Source organism: Agelaius tricolor, unplaced genomic scaffold (assembly GCF_023055355.1).
Source record: "Agelaius tricolor isolate 1412-34295 unplaced genomic scaffold, bAgeTri1.0.p SCAF_8, whole genome shotgun sequence".
Taxonomy (NCBI): Eukaryota; Metazoa; Chordata; class Aves; order Passeriformes; family Icteridae; genus Agelaius; species Agelaius tricolor.
The window spans coordinates 33,913,948-33,935,874 of record NW_027269268.1 but is presented as its reverse complement, the minus strand read 5'-3'; positions in this window follow the sequence as shown (position 1 = coordinate 33,935,874).

The window sequence follows — 21,927 nt, the reverse complement described above, 5'->3', positions numbered from 1 at the left end:
ATGCAGTTAACCCTGGTTTCCTAGACAAGTTAGAAACAATCCTGTAATTGTATCTGGGGACAGGCAGGTTGGACTGGAGTTCCCTGACCCAATTATAATTGTAACTCTGACAAAGCTCAGCTCTCAAAGCAGGTTAATAAGCTAAAGGGACAGATTTATGTTATGTGCAGGGCATGAAAGTTTCTTTGAAGCTGTTCCACAGTGCTCTAACACGAAGTTCAACAGGCACTGTGCCAGTCTCTCTGCTGTATCCCATGTGAACTTTACATTGCTTTGCTTAGTAGTGACATTCAGAATGCTTGATGTATTTTTCATCACTCTTACAGCCTTGTGAATTAATGTAAGTCATATAGTCCCTTTCTTTAGCAGAGAGGCTGCTTTTCCTAATTTTTAAAAACCATTTACAAAATCCTTTACTTTTACCAGTGAAGCCTAAACTTTCTTTTGTAACAAATAAGTTCAGTTTTTCCTGTTTATCTATCTGTCTATTGCTTATTCCATTTTAATGGGGAATTGCTTCCCATGAGCAATTCCAATGAGTCAAAGCCAAATCTTTTGAAGATTACCATGTTAAAGGAGAGGATCTAGGACTAAAGTGTGGAATAGATCTGTCTGTAAAAGACTCAATCACCCCATCATAAGAAAACATTTGGGATCTGCTTCAGGAACATTTCTGTAAGTAGGCACATGAACACTTAATATTTTGCAGTTGAGGGGAGCAGGTGTTGAATTTTCAAATTACAGGGCTCTAATTGTTCCTTAAAAGCCCTATGTTTCCTTTAGTCTTCATCATGTGAAACTCCCAACTAGTCCTAGAATGGCACCTCAGGTTTCCTTAGGAGGAATTTGGGCTCCGCTGATGTTAATCAAAAGTTTTGCCATTGTCTTCAGTGTAACAATTACACACCTGCAGCTCAGTAGCCTGACTTTGTCCCATATTTTCATGCAAAGCTGTGTGGAGATGTTGATGTCACTTCAGTGAAACCATTTCTGGTTTCCAATTTTAAAAAGTGTTAAATTCTTTAATAATATGGGTTTATTTAATGTCCTTAATAATATGTACTCATACAATTAAGTGAAATGTGGGAAGACTGGAGACAGGTACTGGGTACTCAATGAAAATACTATGACTTGCACTAAAGATCTCCTAAGAACAGGCTTAATTCCAGATGCTGTCATTGATACTGCACATTGCTAGTGAAAAATGAAGCCAAATGGGCCTAAAGGAAGAGGCTGGCATGGTAAGAGTACCCTAAGGCATGTTTTGAATGAAAACTTGGGACACTGAAGCCATGAAGTCATGAGTATGCTTATAGCTGGTCTAACTTATGGGCTGTATTTAAACTGATATAGCTAGCTTGTGTATCAATTACAATAAAAATATGGGCTTTAGGGGACTGCCAAAACCTCTGGATACATGGACCACTCATCTGTTGTTTGGGCTAATGCTCTGTAATTGCTATCTGAGCTAAGTAGGTTAAAGACAGATAGTATCTATGTAAGAGATCTCACTGTTTTGTGCAGATAGCTAAACCATCAAAAAATAACTGAGAGTGGTCTGGAAACAGCCCTGGAAAGCTATATAGAACTCAGGGTGGACTAACTTAAAGGACTAGGAAAAAAACCACGTGCCAGTTGAGAAAATAGAAAGCAGTGGGGGAAAAAAGCAACATCCCAGCACATAGCTGAAATCTTGCAGAGATCACGGTGTGCTAAGGTAAGGGACTAGGAAAAGAATACATGTTGGTTGAGAAAATGAAAAATAGTGGGGAAATAAAGTGTAACTAGCACATTACTGAAATCTTATAGAAAGGAAAGGAAAAAGTAAAAAAGAGAACAAAAGAAAAAGAAGCAAAGATTGAAAAGAAGAATTGTTTCTACAAGAAACAAAACCCAGGAACTAAAAAATCCTGAAGTTATCAGAAATGTGCTATAAAACTATTATTGAAATGGAGGAAAGGGAATAGATGGCAGAAAGTGAGAAATATGGAAAGATCACACAGAACGAAAGAAAACAAGGAGATTTCCAGAACCTTGTGAATAGCATTTTCTTGTGAATGTGCTTTTCTGCAGGACCTCAATTTTGTAACCTATTTTCTGCCTCTGTTGCAGAAGGAGGCAAAGCTTAAGGACAGGAAAACAGGAAAGCATTCCATTGAAATCAAATCTAAATCCAGACACGAGCCTGGTTTTCAACTTACAGCCTAACTCTAAATCCCTTTAAAGTTTTCTTGTCACTTAATTGCACTACAAAGACTTGGCAGCTTCCTCACATCACAATTCTAAGCTGTCAAAGTAAGTAAAAGTAGATATAAAGCCCGTCTAGTGTCTGTCAACTTTTAGAAACCATTTTCTAGCTGCAATTATGTACCAAGCAATAAGTTTATTGTGTCAGGTCATAAGGCCCAACCTACAAATTCCGGTTCATCAAACTTAGTTGGGCCTTGCTTTATTAGGTGGCCTTTCTGGAACAATAAAATCCACCTTTATCATACCTGGAACTGGAGTCTTTGATCTCAGGTTTTACATATTGCATGTTTGTTTGAACTGACATACAAAGAAGAAAGATAAAACAACTAAAAAGGTTCTCACTTCACTGTTAAGTGGTAGAAATGCTCTCAATTACATGCATAGGCAGTGGAAAACTTTATAACTGGGATAATTCCTAGGCACTTCTGGGGCATATATATAGCAACATGTAGCATTATGGTAGCCTCACCTCACCCTTCTGACAAGCTATTGTAACCACTGGGCCTCATGAAAAGAAATATTTTAAGGCCTCAGTTATCTCCTATGACAGTGCATGGAATATCATGGCCTATGTTACATTGTGGATGTAGTGCATCCCTGTATAACAACTACACAAAACCTCAAAGCTATTTTGTAGCATAAAATTGAAATTTTGTAGCATAAACAATGCTTAGATACTTTTCTGTTAATTAAGGAGGCAATATAAGAGCAGGGATTAAAAGAAGTAAAGTTTTTGTAGTTTTGGTAAAAATGGAATTAAGAGTCGGGCTGGTCACATCAATGCCACATATCTAAAAAATGTGGATTTAAATAGAAGTGTTTAATCAATCATCCCTGTAATTAGTGAACAGCAGAGTGGACTGATTCAGGTTTCTCATACTTGCACTGTACCAACAGCACTCAACTGATTTTCATGACATTACTTCTGCTTTGGACTGCTGCTTATGGGACTTGCACTGTGACATTTACCCACACCTAACATAAAGTACACTTGCACCACAAACCATTCAGTAGTCTTAAAAGCATATATTAGCAGTTTGCTGAGAATGGACAATTGTGAGCATGTGTGGTCATAAGGAGCACAGGCCTGATGGTTGCAGTGGGAGGAGAGCACAGTTCAGTTAGATTTCTAACTGAGTTATTTTTAAGGGGTAGTGTTTTGAACAGGGAGAAATGCAGTGCTGCAAATAAGAATTTTATATATAAATTCTTAATGTTTTTGTAGAAATAGTGGTTTTCTTTCCTATGTGCTTTTGGACAGAAATATTTACAGGTATTTATATGGGTTGTGTGTTGCTATGGAAATGTCAGGGAGGGGTAAACAAAGAAGAACAATTCTGTTTATAAAGGAAACAGAAAATAGATGAGAGGAAGAAAATATAATTATCCCCATTTTACAGCTGAGAAATTTGAACACAACAAAGATAAAGAGCCCAATTCTTATAGAAATCTATCAACCCTTTTAGGTTCACCTGTCATTTGGGCATTGTTCTGCCTGCAGGGTGCTCACTGAACACCAACAAATCATTATGCTCCCCTCACACTGTACCTTTTGCCTGCTTCTGCATTCAGATGCAACCTTTCATCATAGCTGTCAAAACTGTATTTTGTAAAAAGACCCAAGTCACCCCACCACCCCAGCTTCCAAAGAAATATTGGCAAGACCCAGTGATCAATAAGAGAGCTCAGAATAGAAATAAAAGAAACTGGCACTACCAGCAACGAGACACTGCTTTCTGTCCCACTGAATGTCACAGTGTGGATGTAGGTCCTCTATTCATAACATGTCACACTAACTTTGCAGTCTGATCATTTTCTTTTGTTTCAGAACTGATGTTGGAGGAAGTGGGTGGGTCTTTCAGTAGTCTGTTCAGTAAGCTCTGCAGTCTTGACAGTAAGTTTTGCACTCTCTGATTGTGAATGATGAGGGCCAGAAACATCCCCAAGTCACCAAGAAGAGGTTATAACTGAAAACAGGTTAAAATTTAAATATGCAAACAATCTCAGTGACTACAGCCTTCCCACACCTTCCTTCTGTTGGGCATTTCTGATCCTTGCACTCTGCAACTGATTGAGCATGAGTTCAGGCTGCTGTTCAGAGTCAGAAGAAGCTGGCTTAGAAACAGCAAAGAAATGCACCAGGAGAGGTGGAGGAGATACAGGAGAAAGTGACCAGTCCCAGTCAAGTACTTAAAGTACTTAAAGATAGTTTGATCCCACAGTTCTTTGTTGGAGCACAGAGCCTGAGAAATAAAATCCCCCAAAAAACCATCTGTGTTAGAATCCAGTCCCAGTAGGTAAACAAGAAAATTTTTCCTCAAGATCAGAGTAAAAGGAACAGAAATTGTTCCTCAAGACCAGAGTAGAAGAGGACCTTCTGCACCTGCATTTTTTAGCTGCTTTGCCAGAGAGCCTGTATTGAGCCTGGGAGAGAGTTCAAACTGAGGAATTTATAATCTGATCCAGAATTTGGTACATGTATCTGTGGCTATAAAAACTGTAACTTTGGCATAAAAAAGCCATGCCATAACTGTGTCTGTATATCCTCCTCTGAACTTTTAGAGTATTAGCTCCTGGTGAAAAAGCTGGTGGGGAAAAACCACCTGACTGAGGATCTTGGACTTAGGCTGGAAAATGGGCTGCTTCTCTCTTTGGTCACAGAGCTGGCTGTCAAGAAATGTCTAGGAAGAAAGTCACTCTGACTCCTCAGATAATAGCCGATTTTTGCATGCATCTCACTTCCATCACACTTCCACGCCTCCACAAGACAGTCAACCAGCATCTGATATTCTTGGATATCAACTCTGAACTCCATTATTCTCTAGATGTTGTATATTTCTTTCAAAATAAATCTTTTCTTTTTCTTGAGCTTCACTCTGTCTTGGCATGTCTTTCTGACTAGAGTTGTGTTCATCTTAGTTGAAAGATGGAATAGTCATCTAGTGAAAGGAATTGCCCAGAAAATGAAGCCAGGTATCATTTAAATAACCCAGACTGTGTCACAGATTCAGCCTGGACTGAGACCAAAAGAATACTTAGAGCCTTTTTCACCTGAAACTTGAGGCATGTGTGGCTTTTTACATTTTCAGTAAGGAGTGCATAATAGAAAAAAATGTCTCTGTTCATATGTGAAGTCTAGGAAGCTGGAGCTGGTAGAAGGTTTTTGCTTTTTCCCCAGAACTTGTTAGGTGACGTACTTCGCTAGTGTATGGGCTTGTCTCAGTGGCCTATCTTGCTTCACTTGTGGATAGAAATCCACAGTACTGTCATTTTCCCTGTTCCAGTTCTGCCCCCACAAAAATCAGAAATCACCATTGCTTCCTTTCTAAGTCATAAAACTATCTATAGCCTTGCTTTGACTCATAGTTACCTACAACTTTTGACATCTATTCCTATCCTTTGAGCCACTCCATGCTAATCTCATCTGGAAAAATCCTGCACTTGTTAGATCATGTCTCTCACTCTTTACTAATCTATATCAGCCAAGACAAGACCTGAAGGATTCAGTGCTGTCATCTGGTGCTCGAGGCTCTTTGTCTATCGTCTGCTTCAAGCTTCCGCTCCGCTTTGCTTCAGGAATGTTGGCTCTAACCTGGTAGGCTAGAGTAACAGTAATCATGTATAATGAAACTGAGGACTTCAAGAACAGCAGTGGAGGAATGTAAATATCTTGAAAGTAGGGGAAAGACCATGATAGGGCTTGAACACAAATCTGAATTGTGAAGGTTGTCAGAGTTTTATCAGCTGAGCATGTGTACAGGGTCATCTAAGAAGTGCAAGGAACATTAGACTGCTAAATGTAAATGACAACATAAAATAAATGCCAAATGTCTGATAGGAGTATATGAGCATGTGGGCATGGAGGCAAAGAAAGTTTAGACGCCAGCACAAACTGAGATGTGTAACAGGGCTAAATCTCACTTGAGATGAAAAACCTGTAATGTCCCCAAGAACTGAATCTCTCTCATGAATTCTTTCATCTTCTACAGCTGCAGCCTAACCCTACTTCAAAGTCATCTTTAGACTGTAAGGCCTCTTAAGCCACTATAGCTGATAATTTCTAACAAATCCTAGTCTAAGACTGTTACTTTAAACAGCTTCTTATATGATACATTGTTCCAGTGTTGTCCTTGAAAAAAAATATTTCAGCAATAGAGCATGTCTGTCCAACAAGGTGGTGTAGCCTGTTTAATTTTCTGATTCAGATTAAAAAAAATTGTCCTTGGAACTGTTGTAATGTTGTTGTCTTGGTTGTCTTAGATCCTGTCTGTTCTGTTGTGAGAGGCAGGAGCAAGCAGCTCAGGCTGCAGCAGGGTGGCTTCTGAGCTTGCTTGAGTGATGTGCAGGCAGCAGGTGTGCGTGTCTGCCTACACCTGAATAAACAGTCTAGCATCGCCGAAAGAAAGGCTGTAAGGCTTTGAAGAATAAATCTTGAAAGCGGGTCTGAATCCTAATTCAAAATCTAATTTCCTCCCTGTGCAAAATTTAGATTCTTACCTCGAAATACTCCATAATACTGAAGTTAATTATGGGGGCTGCAGTTTACACGCTTGCTCTAAGAGTACAGTAATTTAAAATCCAGTTGGAAAATTTCAGGACATTTATAATTATTTTCCAAACTCTTGTGTGTGTTATGCCTTCTGGTTATTTCAAGATAGAGAAGAAAAGAATGAAAAATAAAAAATGATGAATAATACCTTGAAAATAATTCTAAAATATTCTAGAATGTAAAAAAAAAAACAACACAAAATCAGTATTTTATTACATTTCATAGGCAATACAAACAACATGCTGCTCAGTACTTCAGCTACATACGGAGTTTTCCAGGTTCTGGCAATCACAGAATTTAAGAAGAAATATTGTTTTGTGATACTTTTTCCTTTTGACATTGTTGATAAAATACAGGGACTGGTCCAACATCACCAGTTTACTAACATCACTAGGAACTGTAATATGAAACAACTGCTTGAACAACTAATGCTGCAATCACTATAGCAGATGATAGAAAATTGACTAATCTTGGAAGAGTACCTGTGTATGTGTTTCCACATCTGGATGGGGCAGTCAGAATGCAAATCAATTAGGTAGAAGAGGGGAGATGGCTCATCTCAGATTTGTTGCAGGAAGGAGGTGTTCTAACTATGATGTTTACTTTAGTTTTGAGCAAAACAGGGGCTCTTGACAGTTAGGAATCTTTGATCTTTGGAGCTTGTGAAAAATATCAGTAAGAGCCACTAAACGTATCAGGGCTAGTGACAGACATAGGTCTATCTGTAGGAATTTAAATGCTTTGTTTGCAGAAATGGTACACACTGCTTTGCACTATGACTAAACAAAGATGTGGCTTCTTTGGAAAAGCTTACCTGGGCTTAGTTCTACTTTCTGAGGGAAAACCCAGATAGAGTAGGAGTTTTTCTGCTAACTCTGGGTACCAAGGTCTGCTAAGGAGGATGGAGGGAGGAATTTTGGGTTTCTTCACACAAGAAAACTTGAGGATCAGATCTGCTATGCTTGTATTCAAAGGAAAAGAAGTCAGGTACAGGAATCTTTGACTTTAGAACTGAGGAAAGAAAATAAAGGAGACAAAGTAAAATAAAGTAAAATAAAAAAAATTATATGGCCATGGCTGCTTACAGATAAAAAGCCTGCTTTTCATCCACCCCCTCCTCTTTGTTATCATTTATCTGTGGCATAAAAGCAAAGACAGCCAGTTAAAGGAAGCATCTCTGTAAAAGCAAGGGGAATACAGATATGAGTATTTTCTTTTCTACGGCAAAGGAGAATGGAACCCAGTTCTAATATTAAAACAGAGAGCAAGGAAATAAATATTTTACTTAGATATTTGCTGAGAGGAGAGAAAAGGATCCTTTTTAGCATTAGCCCAGTTCAGGAAAATTGAAAGGTTAAATAAACATAAATTCCTGAGAGGTAACAGTGTGATATGGGTCTAGAGAGAGGATAGCAACATGAAGCTAGAGTATTCTCAGCAGTGCTGTTATAGAGCATTTGCTGTGCTAACATTACTTTATACTATAAATTGATGTATCTTTTGCTGTATTTTACTAGGCATTATAGTTTGTATTTTTTCCTCTGTGTTTTCCTATTGTATATTATAGTAAGATACATAATTCTGCCACAACAAAAGCAGATGAAATAAAGCTTGACTGATTGATGCTGCTTGTATATTTTAGATTGTCATTTGAAATCAGCCTGAATTTCCAAGTTGACAGTAAATGAATATTGATACAAAACTATTCATGTAACACAAAGCTTTTTGCTTCGTATTCTAAGTGTTTTCTTACTTGACTGGCTGGATTTGAGATGTCTTTTAACATATCTAACTGGGAGAATAGGAGTAAACATATTTTTAGTTCTGAAAGTGGCATGATACAATGATTCTGATTGATTAAAAATAGAACAAGCACAAGAAAAAGTATTCTTTGGAAGTTAGATCTTTTTGCTGCTTCTGCTTTATGTCCTTTTGATATCCAATGCTACAAGCAAATTCTACCTGACTAGAGGAGACAGAAAGTTTCTGGAAAATAAATACTTCATTCTCTTTTGCATCTGAGAGAGAGAGGAGTGGATTCTACTGAGTTTTGAAAAGTGCCTGTGTCAGGGGGGGAACATAGATCGTTTCCTGTTAATAGCAACTGCCTGCTTAGGAACTCCACTGCCTCTCTTCCTTTCTTGCCCATGTAGAACCTTTCATCAGTTGAGTGCTGAATGAGTAAAATGGCTGAAATAAAAAGTACCCCATGTTGTACCAGATTTCCAATTCTTAGAAAAAAAAGTGGACCAGAGATACAGATAATATTCTTTAAAAGCATACTGTCTAAAAGTCATTGCTAACACTGTTGTGCCCTCTATCAGTAACAGATCTATGAATAGAAAAATTGGCTATTCCTGAAAAGGGTTCAGTTACTTCTTCAGCTGATATAGCTAAAACTAGCACACTTGTAACAGTTCTTCTTCATTTATGACTTGAATGAAATACATTTAATTTCTCCCTCCTAAATTAGAAATTCACTAAACTATTAGAAATTTCAGGAAAATATTGCAGTATTTGAAAAGAAAAAGAAAAATTGCATAAGATGCTTTCAGGAAGAATAGGTGAAGATCCACAGAGCACTGCATCCACTTTTGTAGATCTTTTGAGCACTTCTAGGTTGCATATCTTGCTCATGTCTCAATTTTGTATCAGGTAGAGGCCCACCTAGGTGCTAATCTCACACCTTCTGCATGAAAACCAGACTTTAATGGGACACATGCCTGTGATACCTTTATAGACTGTATATGCCCATTAGGCCCTCATCTTTTGTTGGGCCAACAAAACATGTTATGCCCCAGTTGCTTATTTAAGCAGTTAAAGAGATAGAGAGAATTTGGACATGTTTTATCTTTCCAAAAATTATGATTTTGCTCAAGGACCAAGAGGAATAGCAAGAGAGGCTCAATAATCCTACCCAGATGTTTCCTTAAAAATGACAGAAAGAGAGAAGAGTTCATAATTGATGAAATCACAGTCCAGAGGTCCAATAATTGAAGAAAATCTAGTTAATTTCTGGCACCTGAAAGGGGAGGACTGGGAGACTGTATTCTGATGATGGTGGCCATAATATGTCAGAAGGTGACCGATCTAGATTTTCTTGGTAAGCTTCTTTCATGGTTGGTAGCAAAGAGATTCCTAAATAAGTATTAAAATGAATACCCATACTTTGATTCTTAAAAGCTATTTGCAAATTATATTGAAAGATGGAAATACTAGATCTAAAGTACCACACTCGTCTCACACTAAAAAAAACCAAACAAAACCCAAAAAAGAAGAACCAGAAGAGGGTTGCAAATTTCCTTTAAGCATGATATGATATCAAATGCACGCTCGTCTAGTAAAATATTTTTATTGGAGAAAAGCAATCATTGGTAACTTCATAAATTTTAATGGGGCACTTACACACTGGTCAATAATGCTACATGTAATGATTTCTCTTTCACCAACACTTTAGTGTTGTCAGTTGACCTTTAATAGAGATTCAGTGATGTAAAACAGCTCTCTCATAGAATTCAAAGTAATGACATTGGCCCTTCTAAAAACTCAAATGACATCCTCAAGTTCAACTAATTATAAATGATCCTGAATTATCTAGGATCATGTAAATATCAGAAGAGATTTTTTTTTTTGCCTACAAAAACCTTTGCTGTTTTCTGTGATTGGCAGTTTCCAACCACTACTGTCCTTTTTAATTATCCTCAGGTTTTCTTCTAGCAAAATGGAGTCAAGAGAACATTTGAAGTCTCAATAGTGTCCCCGATTGCCATGGTAGGAATAATAGACCTGAAAGTTAGATGCTATCAGGATAGAGATTTACAAACTCGATTTTTCACAATGAAGTGAAGAAGCTAATGTGAAGACTGATAAGTGTGGGAAGAAGGATGTGGGCTGCATTTTAATGTTCCTTATCTCATTTACTGTGCTGCCTTAATGCTGCCAAGCTAAGTTCTTGACCAATTTACATATGGTTTATGTCTCCTTGTAGGGAACATTAAGCTGAAAAATTACCTCAGTATAGGATATCCCCCTCATGCAAGGTGGTCTCTATATGCCTAGACCCTGGAGTGAGCTCCAGTTCACATTGACAGAGAGTGAAGCTGCATTTTTGCAGCTCGGTTTATGCAAACATAGCTTGCTTTACGTATAATGATACACTTTTGAGTGGCCTGGAACTGGCTGAATGCTGGGTTGTTCTGTAGCTTGTTGTCTCTTTCTTCTTAACTATTGCTTCATGATTTACCTTTTGAGGTACAAAAGAGGCCAGAACTGCACAGGACTGCCAATTGACAGGCAGCAGGCCCTGCTATGATAACTTGAGATATCTGCAGAAATTGTTAGAGAGCTGTAGAGATCTTCAGATACCATCTCCAGAATATGTGACAGTTTTACAATATTGCAACTGAGTGAATGACAGATACATGTCAGACTGCAGGGTTCTGCCCTGCATTTGCACTACGTGGATTACTTCTTCCTCAGGATGTTAACTAAGACTTTGTTACATGGGAAAAATGGCTTTGAGAAATTAAATTGTTTTACACATAGGTTAATGTCATGGTTTGACACTGGCACAATGCCAGTGCCCCCATGAGAATACTCTCTCTCTGGTTTCTGCTGTGAGATGTGACTAGGAATAAGCAAAGCAGTCTCCCACTTAGAAAAAAAATTATTAACTACAAGGGAAAGGGAAAAAAAGAAACACACAAGGAAAATGAAAACTTCATAAATACATCTCCTCCTCCTCCCCACCAAATTCCCAATACAATACATCCCCAAATCATCGACTCCCAGTCCGGCACCACCCTTCAGAATGCTCAATACTCAGTTCATCAAGAGAAGGAGTCCTTCTTGTGCCAATGGTGACCTCTTCCTTTCATGTCCAGCGCTCTCACCACTGAACATGGACCAGAGCTGCTTCTAGGGTCGGCTTTTAAGGATGCTTCGTCCCACTCCAAAAAGGCATAGTCTCAACTTTGGGACATCTGTCCCCCCCATATTTTTCACCCCCTGGGGCCGAGGGGTACCCACACGGAACCCTCTTGGTCCTGAGGCATTGCCTCCCCCTAGAATGCAGTCCCTGTATCACAAGGAAACATGGCTCTGTCCATGGCTACACAAAAAGAGTCCAGCGTAAGCTACTCCATCATCTCTTCCACCTGAGTTCTTCTCTATTTCTCTCGTGGCCCATTTCCTCTTATCTCATCTCTATCTCTCTTATTCAGCTCCAGAAGGATTAGCATTTGTAAGGCTTCCATCATCTGAGAAAAAGGTTAAAAATCTGAGGCTCTGTCTGTCCAGAACTCCCACGGCTGCCCAGCCGGGCACCTTCTCGCACCCCCCTCTTCTCCTTCTCGGCCAGCCACTATAAAATTTCAAGGTGGCTCCAGCACAGGCACAGGCTCACTCTCTGTCTCTCCTGGGGGGGGGGTGTGGCTGCCCAATGCCTCTCAGTGCTCCTCCTCCACCCTTCCATCCTGCAGGGGCCTTCCCCTCCCCTCTGTCCAGGCCCCGGCCTACCTCACCCGGCCGCATGGCTGCCCCTGGGCGTACCTCACCCGGCTGCATGGCTGCCCCTGGGCCTACCTCACCCGGCCGCAGGGCTGCCCCTGCCCCGCCCAGCCCGCAGCCGGGCAGGGCAGCTCTGAGCCTCTGAGCCTTTCCCTGACCGGAACCCAAGGGAGCCTCCCAGGGGAGAGCCCTGCTTTAACTCCGTGTGCTCAGGGGCGGATCCAATGTCCCAATGGCCACATTAGGTGCCAATATTAAAATCTGAGCACCCATTGGCCTGACCACACCATCCCAGAAAACATATTTCCCATCAAACCACCACAGTTAAGGCAATGTTTTTACCATCTGTGGTCCATTTAATTATAGAAGCTACATTAGAAAGAAGAAGCAGATGAATAGAGGGAATAGTTGTCCTTGTGTCCACACAGTCTGTGTCACTCCGGAGTAGCTCTTGTCTGAATCAGTAGACTGAGCCTCTTCAGCAGGAGAGATGCTTTGCTTCTAATCACTTTCTGCTTTATCTTCATCATGGAGAAATTCGATCTGGAAGGATTCTATGATCCCACAAGTATGACAAGTTGGAGTTTGTGGAGAGAGTTGCTTCTAAACTACTGATTACTGTGCATCTGAGATCATAAGAAAAGTAGATATGATTCCATTAAGTTCTTGAATAATTACAGGACAGTTGAATTAAAATCTAAGTCAAAACATCTGTGGACATTGAGTTAATAATAAATGCTGTTCATTTTGACAGAATAAAAAACTATGAAATGATTTTTTTAAAGATGCAAGGACTTAGGGGATTGAACCAAGTGTTTTTTCAATAAAATGTTTACTAGCTACAATTCTGCATATATTTTACTTAACAACCAAATGTGAGGAGAGCACATGGCCTGTTGAATGAGTGTATGCACTATATTATGAGAAAAATTTTTGCAAATTAAACTTTCAGTTTGCTTCTTTAAAGGAAAAAAATATTTTCTTAACTTCAGGATAAAGAATATTTCTCAACTTGATATCACAATATTGTGATCATTATTATGCATGTTTTGTAAATACTGCTTTTGCTACAGCACACACTTCTAAAGGAATACTTGTCCTCAGAGTTGTGGTGACAACTCTGATTAATCGTAAGGTTTTTTCCACGTGTGGTGGGGAAATTATGTGGCTTTCTGACTTAAGTCCCTAATCAGAACTATCACTTTCTCTCCACTTTAGGCACATTTAATTTCATATTGGAAAAAAATGAACATTTCTCCTCTCTTTATCTCCTATCTGCTAACTGATGGAAGGTTGGTGATTCTTCTTATTTTAAAAAATGTCTTCACTCAAACTGCTAGGCATGTGAAGTTTGTGCCAGAAGGACCAGGAATATACCTCTGAGGTTATAAGGGACTGTCAGCAGAACCTGCATTGCTATATAAATTAGCAAGTTTCAGTGGCACCAGTCAAGTTAGGCCAATGTGCTTCAACTGAGCATCCACGATGGAAAAAACATTGTGTGCTTTGTACTGGGATTATCTGATGTGAAATTTTTGTTGCACTCTGACTTTTTTGCCGATAGTAACACACGATCCCGTTGAAATCTTTTGCAACAGTGAGTTTTTAGAAGGTTTATAGGGGAACCATTCTAAATTATTAGATTGGTTTGCCCCATAGTGAGTTTGCATATGATGAAAAGAAAGCTCAGAATATTCTAGATTTTTTAATAGTGGAATGAATAAAAAGAATGTATAGAAATGAAGATTTTTATAAAAGCAGAGGTTATAACACCAGCTAACAGCTGTAAACAAATATGAAGCACTTTTTGCTAGAAATTTTTTAACTTTTTACAGGAACACAATATTACAGAGCATAAAACTGCTGTGAATTTACATTGGCTTTTGCTATCTTTGAAGAATAAGATTACATACGAGCTGAGACAAAGAGCTAGTGGCTGTTGTATTTTTATATACTTATTACACTTTTGGTTTGATGAAGAGTTATTGATATCATACATCCCAGTATTCTATAGAGAGTTTAAATGGTTTTGCTCAGAAACCACAGGATCCTATAATAGTAAGTCTGTTTGGTTCTAAAGGAAGAATTTTCTTTCTACTGGGTCATGGTTAGTGAATGAAAATATGTTAGGGTTGTGCTGCAAGAAAGAGATCAAATTGCTCAACACAATTTCTTTCAAGATTCTACTTAGACATTGTATGCTTTATATAGACATTTTCTGTTGATTTGGGAAAGAAACTGATACTCTGCAAACCTTTACTGGACCTGTCTTTGTGTGCCAAAAATGGCTTACTTGGATTTATCTTTTACTGGTGTTTCTAATGCTAACTTCCATCCTGCTATCATAGCCAGCTTTCCGCTTTGGAGACATGTTACTCAATTATATGATAAATTCCTCAAAGCTGTGAAACTAATCCCTGCCAGAGGACAGTGAGCTGCAATTTTCATCGTCCTTCAGAAAGTATTACTGCCAGCATTTCAGTTCCCCCATTGTTTATTATTACAACAATACTCATCTATTTACAGACAGGCTGGATACAAATGCTGTGGCTTGGCCAGCCTTCCAAAGTGGTTTCTGACTTCGACACATCACTGGAAACCCAGGGAAAGGATTAGGCCTCTTAAATGCTTCCCTGTTGTATTTTGACTGGACTGAAGTAAAGGATTTGTGAAGTATCTGAATGTTGCTGATAGAAATGGCCTCCTTCTAGTTTGTTACTCATTTAGCCACAGTTTAAATTATTTCATTTTGGAATAATTGGTTCTGTGTTTCCTGGGTGATTTGTCTAACAAATTCTAATATTTTTTTTAATAAAATTGATCTCCTCTAGAAGAAATAGTCTTTCCACTTAATATAATGGAAAAAAAAAGCCAAAATAAATTTTCTAAGACCAAACTACACCTAACCCCACGCCACCTTGCAAGCCCCATAGAGGAAGTAATTCTGCTATTTCAGGAGTCATACTTTGGAGCATCCTATACAGCCCTGGAACAGAAGTGCTAGGTTGAAGGATTAACCTTACAGATTCCCAGTCTTTCCAACTTCTTCCACCCCTACTTTGCAAGATAGAGGCTTGCTTGATTACTATGGCAAGATTATTTAAGATATCAGCTGATCTTCCTTACTGAACAGCCTGTCTTGGAATGGCTTAGAAAAGCTGTCAGGCCCTTTGAAAGGTAATATTGGGTATCTATGAGTATGAAGGCAACTTATAACTTGGATGTATGTCAGAGTCTGCTGAGGTCTGGATTTTCAAGTGTCCTAGGGGAAAGAAGACATCTACAGCTTTTGTGGTGTCTGATTTTTGTTTCTTGGGGTTTTTTATCCCTTGGTGATTGTGATGTGTTGGGGTTTTTTTGTGCATTTTGGGTTTTTTGGGGGTGCTAGTGAGGCAGGACACTGGGCTGGTATGCTGTTATTTGGCCTATTCTCTGATATCCTGGAAAAAGTTCCTGTTGCCATATTTGGAGTTTAGTCAGCTCCTCTGATCTGGGTGTTGAAGATTTCTGTGAATCACATTGACAGCTCCTGCCAGGTACCATCAGTAAATTACTTCATAAAGTATATAAAGTAAGGCATAATTAAAATCTTGTCAAGTTATTTCCTTTCTGTGTAGTCTGGAAGAGAAATTAAGCAGTTAAAAATGAAGAATAGAAAGTACTGCTACCACATAGGAGTCATTTGCCCAGCTTTTATACACTGAACTACTTAGAGTAGGAAAAGGAGCCTGGCAGTTCCCTGACAACTCTAGCACTGATTTTCTTGCTTTTTGATGGTCTTGATATTCAGTCTTTTAGAGAAGGTAGAAAAGCCTCAGGGAGAACCACTTGCTAGTTAGATGACACTGCTGAGTGATTAGTACAAGCTGCTTTTTTCTTTTTTTAATGAGGTAAGTAGTTAACTCAGGGTGAAGACTCACAACTGTATGAAAGATTTTGAGGTCTTCCCATCCCAGTTCAGCATCAAATATGCAACTCTTTCTCAGGACCTCCAACATCTAGTTTTTTGAGGGACTTCTACAGGGAAAGTGGGTATACTTAAAACAGGTCTGGAAATAATGGAATTTCTCTGAAATTGTCCTCAAAGCATTTTCCCCTGAAAATGGTGTAGGAGTTAGTCCTTTTGTGTAAGTGGCAGCAGACTTTTCCTAGCTACAGCACTCAGTCTTGGCTGTAGGAGGCCTTGGTGTCCCAAAGGAAGTCCCAGTCAACTGGCTGCTGTCAGCCCTCAGCTGTGTTGAGCCCTTGCCAGTTTGCATTAGGTTTCAATATTTATTAGGAGTGTGAAAGCACTAGACAACATTCCAGTAAATACAATCAGTCACATGGAATTCAAAAATTTATGCTTAAATTCCTATTTCAGAGGATTTTTATATGTTTTATATTCTCTAGTTGCTAGATATGCATACAGCACATAACTAATCCTTGACACAGGGTCAGAACTCAGGTATTTGTCCAAATTTAAAGCGGTCGGCTCATATGTATATTTCTGGTCTACCTTAATGAAAGTTTAAGTCTCTTCTATGAAAACGTCCTACACTAACAGAAAGAGAAAAATGTTCCCTGGTTCTCTTTTAGTTCCCAAATGTCTACAGTTCACAGTAGCTAGATGGTAGGGGAAAGATGGGGTTAAATCTCACTAGAGATCTAGGTCAAGATAACAGTGTATGTGGAGGTTTTTACATTTTGGATGAGGCTGTAAACAGTTTTTCCCCTCTCTACCATAATTTTTGGATGCCTATTCTAATTATCATATACTCCTTTCATAGGCTTCTTAATTTGAGCACTGTGATTCATTCTAACTTTAAAATTTATTCCATTTCTCACACATTTCGATGTTGACTTTTCATTATGTATGTCAGAACTTAAGAAACACTTAAAGAATTAAAGACTGACATAGACTGCAATGAAATGTGTTTACAAGGAAGGAACATGAAGTGGTTTTCTGAGAAACAGTTTATTTGTGAGTTATTTGCTCGTCCTTGATTTTGGTCTGCCTCAAGTATTGCATTATGCATTTTATGCCTTTGAGCGTAGGGTGCTGGGAACAGCTGTATGTGTGTGCACGAGCACATCTTCAAATGAAAATCATACTTTGTAGAAACCAAGATTACAAAAATTTATAAAACATCCTGTCTGATTCAGAGTGGATGACAACAGTTGTTTGACAGTGCACAAGAGAAGTTAACAAGTTTTAAGGGCAGAAAGATACTTGTGTTTGATAGGACATATTTTGGTTTTGCTATGCATAACTTGCACTGCCTCCTTCAGTGCTAGATGTCAAAAATATATTTTAAGTCTTTAATCTTTAAATTAAGTAGCACAAACCATTTGTTATACTTCTCTAAAAGAAATTATTACTAGTAGCAAAAATAAGGTCAAAGTGTTTATTGTAAAGTGTAGGGTTAAAATTCTTTGGAAATGTTTTGCCCCTATGATAATTTAACTGGTAAGACAATGGCTCCCACTGATATTTACCAGTGTTATGGTAATAGTACTTATCAGAATGTTGCCAAAGTTGTGGCTGTGTAAGCATTTCCTAGGAAATGACATGAGGGAGGATTTTGTTCAGGCTTTGGTCTGTAGAAGACCTAGAGCTCATAAATCAGAAGGACAGTGTTCTTTCGTACTACTGTTGAAGCAACAGTGACCCAGTGAAATTCAAGAACTTCTGCAACGGGAACAGTTTCCATTTTAATCTCCTACACATGCTAATTCATGCTTGGAAAAAAACTTCACACTAATAATGCTAGATTGAAGAAAAGCAAAAAAATAGCTACCTAACTATTTATTGTTGGTCAGTGAGTGCACAATACAAACACAATTCAATTTTGGGGCAAGCACCGGTTCCTGCAAAATTCCAAAGGGTATGGGTAGCCCTTGGGCTGTCATTAAGCTGGTCCCTTGGTCACATTAGTGAAACTACAGAGCTATGTCATTCAGTAGCATATAATTGTAAACAAGCCAGGGTTCAGTATCCTGATACCCTCATGATATACTTCTATCCATTTTGAATGAAAAATATGCTCAAAATTAGACAAGAGGCCATAATAAAAATGAAATTGAAATAAAACTTTCCCATATAATTTCCAATAAAAATCCCCACATGGTATTGAATATACTTCTCATAGGATCTGGAAAATAAGCATTATTGTTGTTTCATTATTATATTAACTACCTGTTAGTTATCAAAATAGGATCATCATGCTATTTATTTCAGACCTGGTACAGGTGTGTAATGTAGGCAGTTAATATTAGTCCCACTAAAAAAAACAAAGTACCTATACAGCTTTCACTGTATAGGTACTGTGAAACCTGTAAAACTGGTTTTCACCCTGAAAACTTCTGTCTAGCAATTGTTATTCTAGAAAGCTGCCCAAATTCTAAAGGTTAGTTTTGAGGAATCTTAGCACTTCTCTGAAGCTATGAGTCATAAAATCATAGAATAGTTTCCAGTGGTTTCCGTTGGAAGGGACCTTAAAGCTCATCTTGTTCCAGCCTGTTGTCATGGGCACCAGGTCAGGTTGCTCAGACCCCCATCCCACGCGGCCTTGAACACTTCCAGGGATGGGACATCTGGGCAACTTGTCCTAGTGTCTGAGCACTCTCACAATAAACAGTTTCTTCCTAACATCTAAACTTGACCTTTGTGCCAGGGAGAGTGTCAAAATACTGTGCAGTTGCTCAACATGATGTAGAGAAGTAGAAGCTGAATACAGCAGCCTGAGTATTGTGTCTGCAGTGCTACAGCTACACAAAATACTGCCGTTCACAAAGACCATGCCTCTCCATGTCTCCTGTTTCGTTTTGGATTAGCAGTAAACCTCTAAGTGGATAATGAGAGAAAGACAAAAGAAGGATTAGGAAAGAGGAGTGAAAGGCAATGATTATTTGTGCAGTTTAATTGTCAGAACATGTGAGCTACAGGTTTAGATCTAATTACAAACCAAGTGGAATAGGCTATCAGGCTTATTACCTATAAATGCATGCTGTTGTAATGGGAATCTTATTTAGATATTAAACACATGTTTCTAGAACTATGTTTTTCTTCCTGAAAAGGGATATTCTGGTTTAGGAGAGTAATCCTAGGAGAGAGTTCAATCTTGAAAATCTTACAAATTTAATTTCTTTATTACATCTGGGTGATGAGATAATTTTTTTTGAATTTTCACTTCCCGATGGTGGTTTGAAATTCAGCTTGTTGAACGCTTTGAATATTGCTGCTGGGTGCCTAATTTTCTAGGTGTTTAAAAATTAAACATGGCAGAACTAGTATCTCTTTCATAATTTTTTCTTATGTGCTCCTAAGAAGTACTGCTGTTCCACATTAACTAAAATCCAGTTATAAATACTTTCAAAAGAAATGTCTGACTTCTGCCTGTACTTCTACTTTTTTCCTTCAATAGCACATTGGGCTTATGAATACTGGTTAGAATTCATTTCTACATGTATTTTTAATATCAACTTCAAGTTTTTCACTGAAGCCAGAGTTATAAGTGCATATTTCAAGATTATATGTTAGGCAAGCAATCTGCATATATAAATGACTCACTTGGCAATTTGAATGACTTCTCAGTTTCTGAACAATTCCTGTCTCTAGCCCTTTTCTATAAATGGTTTTTAACTGATATGGCTCAGAAATTTTCATTTATGCTTTTACTTTTTTGTTGTATGTATGTAGAAGAAATGACATTGGTGCTTTTTCCTGGAAATGTGCTATCTGCAGAGATTAGGGGACTGTAGTTTATTTGCACTTTCATCCATTTCTTTCCTTGTCTGCCAGATATTTTCATAACTGATAAAAGGACTTGTTGACTAATCTAATTCAATGCAAACACATAGAGAAATTCAGGGATATCTAAGACTTTCTGTTTCCAAATAGGACACTTAAGGTTGGGAGGATTAACTGAAAAAAAGAGAAAACACCTAATCCATAACAACAAAAACCCCACAGAACATATGTTTGAGTTGCTTGCAATGAGAAAGGAAAATGGGCCCTGGGTCCTGTTCGGTCTTTTCTGTTTATTTGTTTATTTTCTTTCTGAGTGTTTCTTTTCCGGGTAGTGTCCTCTTCCTACAGGTGAGAGACTGGCCTTCTGTGTCTGAAGTCAAACACCTTCATAACTTTTCATTGTAGTCTTGGTTTATTTGTTTTTTCTTGATTTACTATATGGCTTTGCTTATGAAGAAGAAGAAGAAGGAGGAGAAGAAAGAAGAAGAAGAAGAAAGAACAAGAAATCTTCAGACAAAAATTTGTTCAGCTGCAGCATATTTTGCTTGGCACAGCTGGACTGTCCCAGCATTGTTGTTGTATCTCACAATTCCATTGTCATTTTACTCTGAACAGAGCCCAGTTTGGAGGAGTTACAAATGCATTTCATTACTACTAATACTTGAAATTTTTGGAATTCAGAAGACTTTCAGGGCAAATATGCCGTTTTTGCCATAAGAAACAATTATCAGGAAATCTTAAATGTTGTTCTTGCAGTGGTCTTAGATACAGCATAAAGCACACAATTAACAGTGGTGGCCAATTTCTTAATCTGAATTATGTCTCATAAAAGAACTAAAGAAAAAAAAAGTGAATGACTATGTTACTTTGGCTCTTAGTTTCTTTTATAAAGATAAAACTCTGCAAACAATCTTCTGAGACAATGTTCACAGTACTGTAATTTGTTTTTAGTGAAATAAAGACAGTGGCAGAATTTCTTTTCTTGTTTGATTCTGCTAAGCCGTGGCCTTAAAAAGGGCTATGGTTCCTCATGAGCCACTGAATGTACAGAATTTTGAACTAGACTGCTTGGACTGATGTATCTGCATTGGCTGCTCATCATCTTTTGTCTGGTTAATCAGACAGTTAGTGATTCACAGTCCTCTAAAACTAAACTTCCATGGATTTTTTTATGATACCATGGTTAAATATTTTCTTTCTATTTCATGGTACAGTCTCTCTATTTTTTTATTGCATCCCATTGTTTTTCTTCATCTACTCTAAAATCCCTACCATTTCTGTACCATGATAAGAAGCTGGTCTTGCTGTTAACTTCACTGTAGGCATTGTAGGACAGTAGGAAAATAATCACCACTCTAGATAGAAATCCTAAAATCTATACTATGATAATTCCTTTTCTTGGAAGGAGTCACAGGACCTATTAGGCCATCTTGCTAAACTAGTGAGAAAAAGAAAAGTTAAAGATGAAAGAAAAATTGTACAAGATATTAAAAATATACAGACTCCTGAATCAGAAAGAAACAGGAAATCACTGAAGTAGAAAATAAATCTTCTAAAAATTAAAGGAAAAAAAAAAAGTATTGATGCCATGGGGAGATATTGCTAAAAGTGAAATTAATTCTAGGAAAGATGCCAGTAACATACACCACTTCATGAGAAGAAGAAATAATCCTGGAGAACATAATGATTTCCTGGAACAAGTGACCAGTAAATTAAGAAAATCATAAGTTTGATAAGACTAGGAACAGATGGGAGATAACCAAGAAATGTAAAGAAAAATGTATCTCTGACGTAACTATTCATATTTAAAATGCACAGCATCTAGGGGTGCTGGCAATAGACAATTGACAAACTGTCCTAGTACTGTAAGGATTCCTGAGCACTTAGG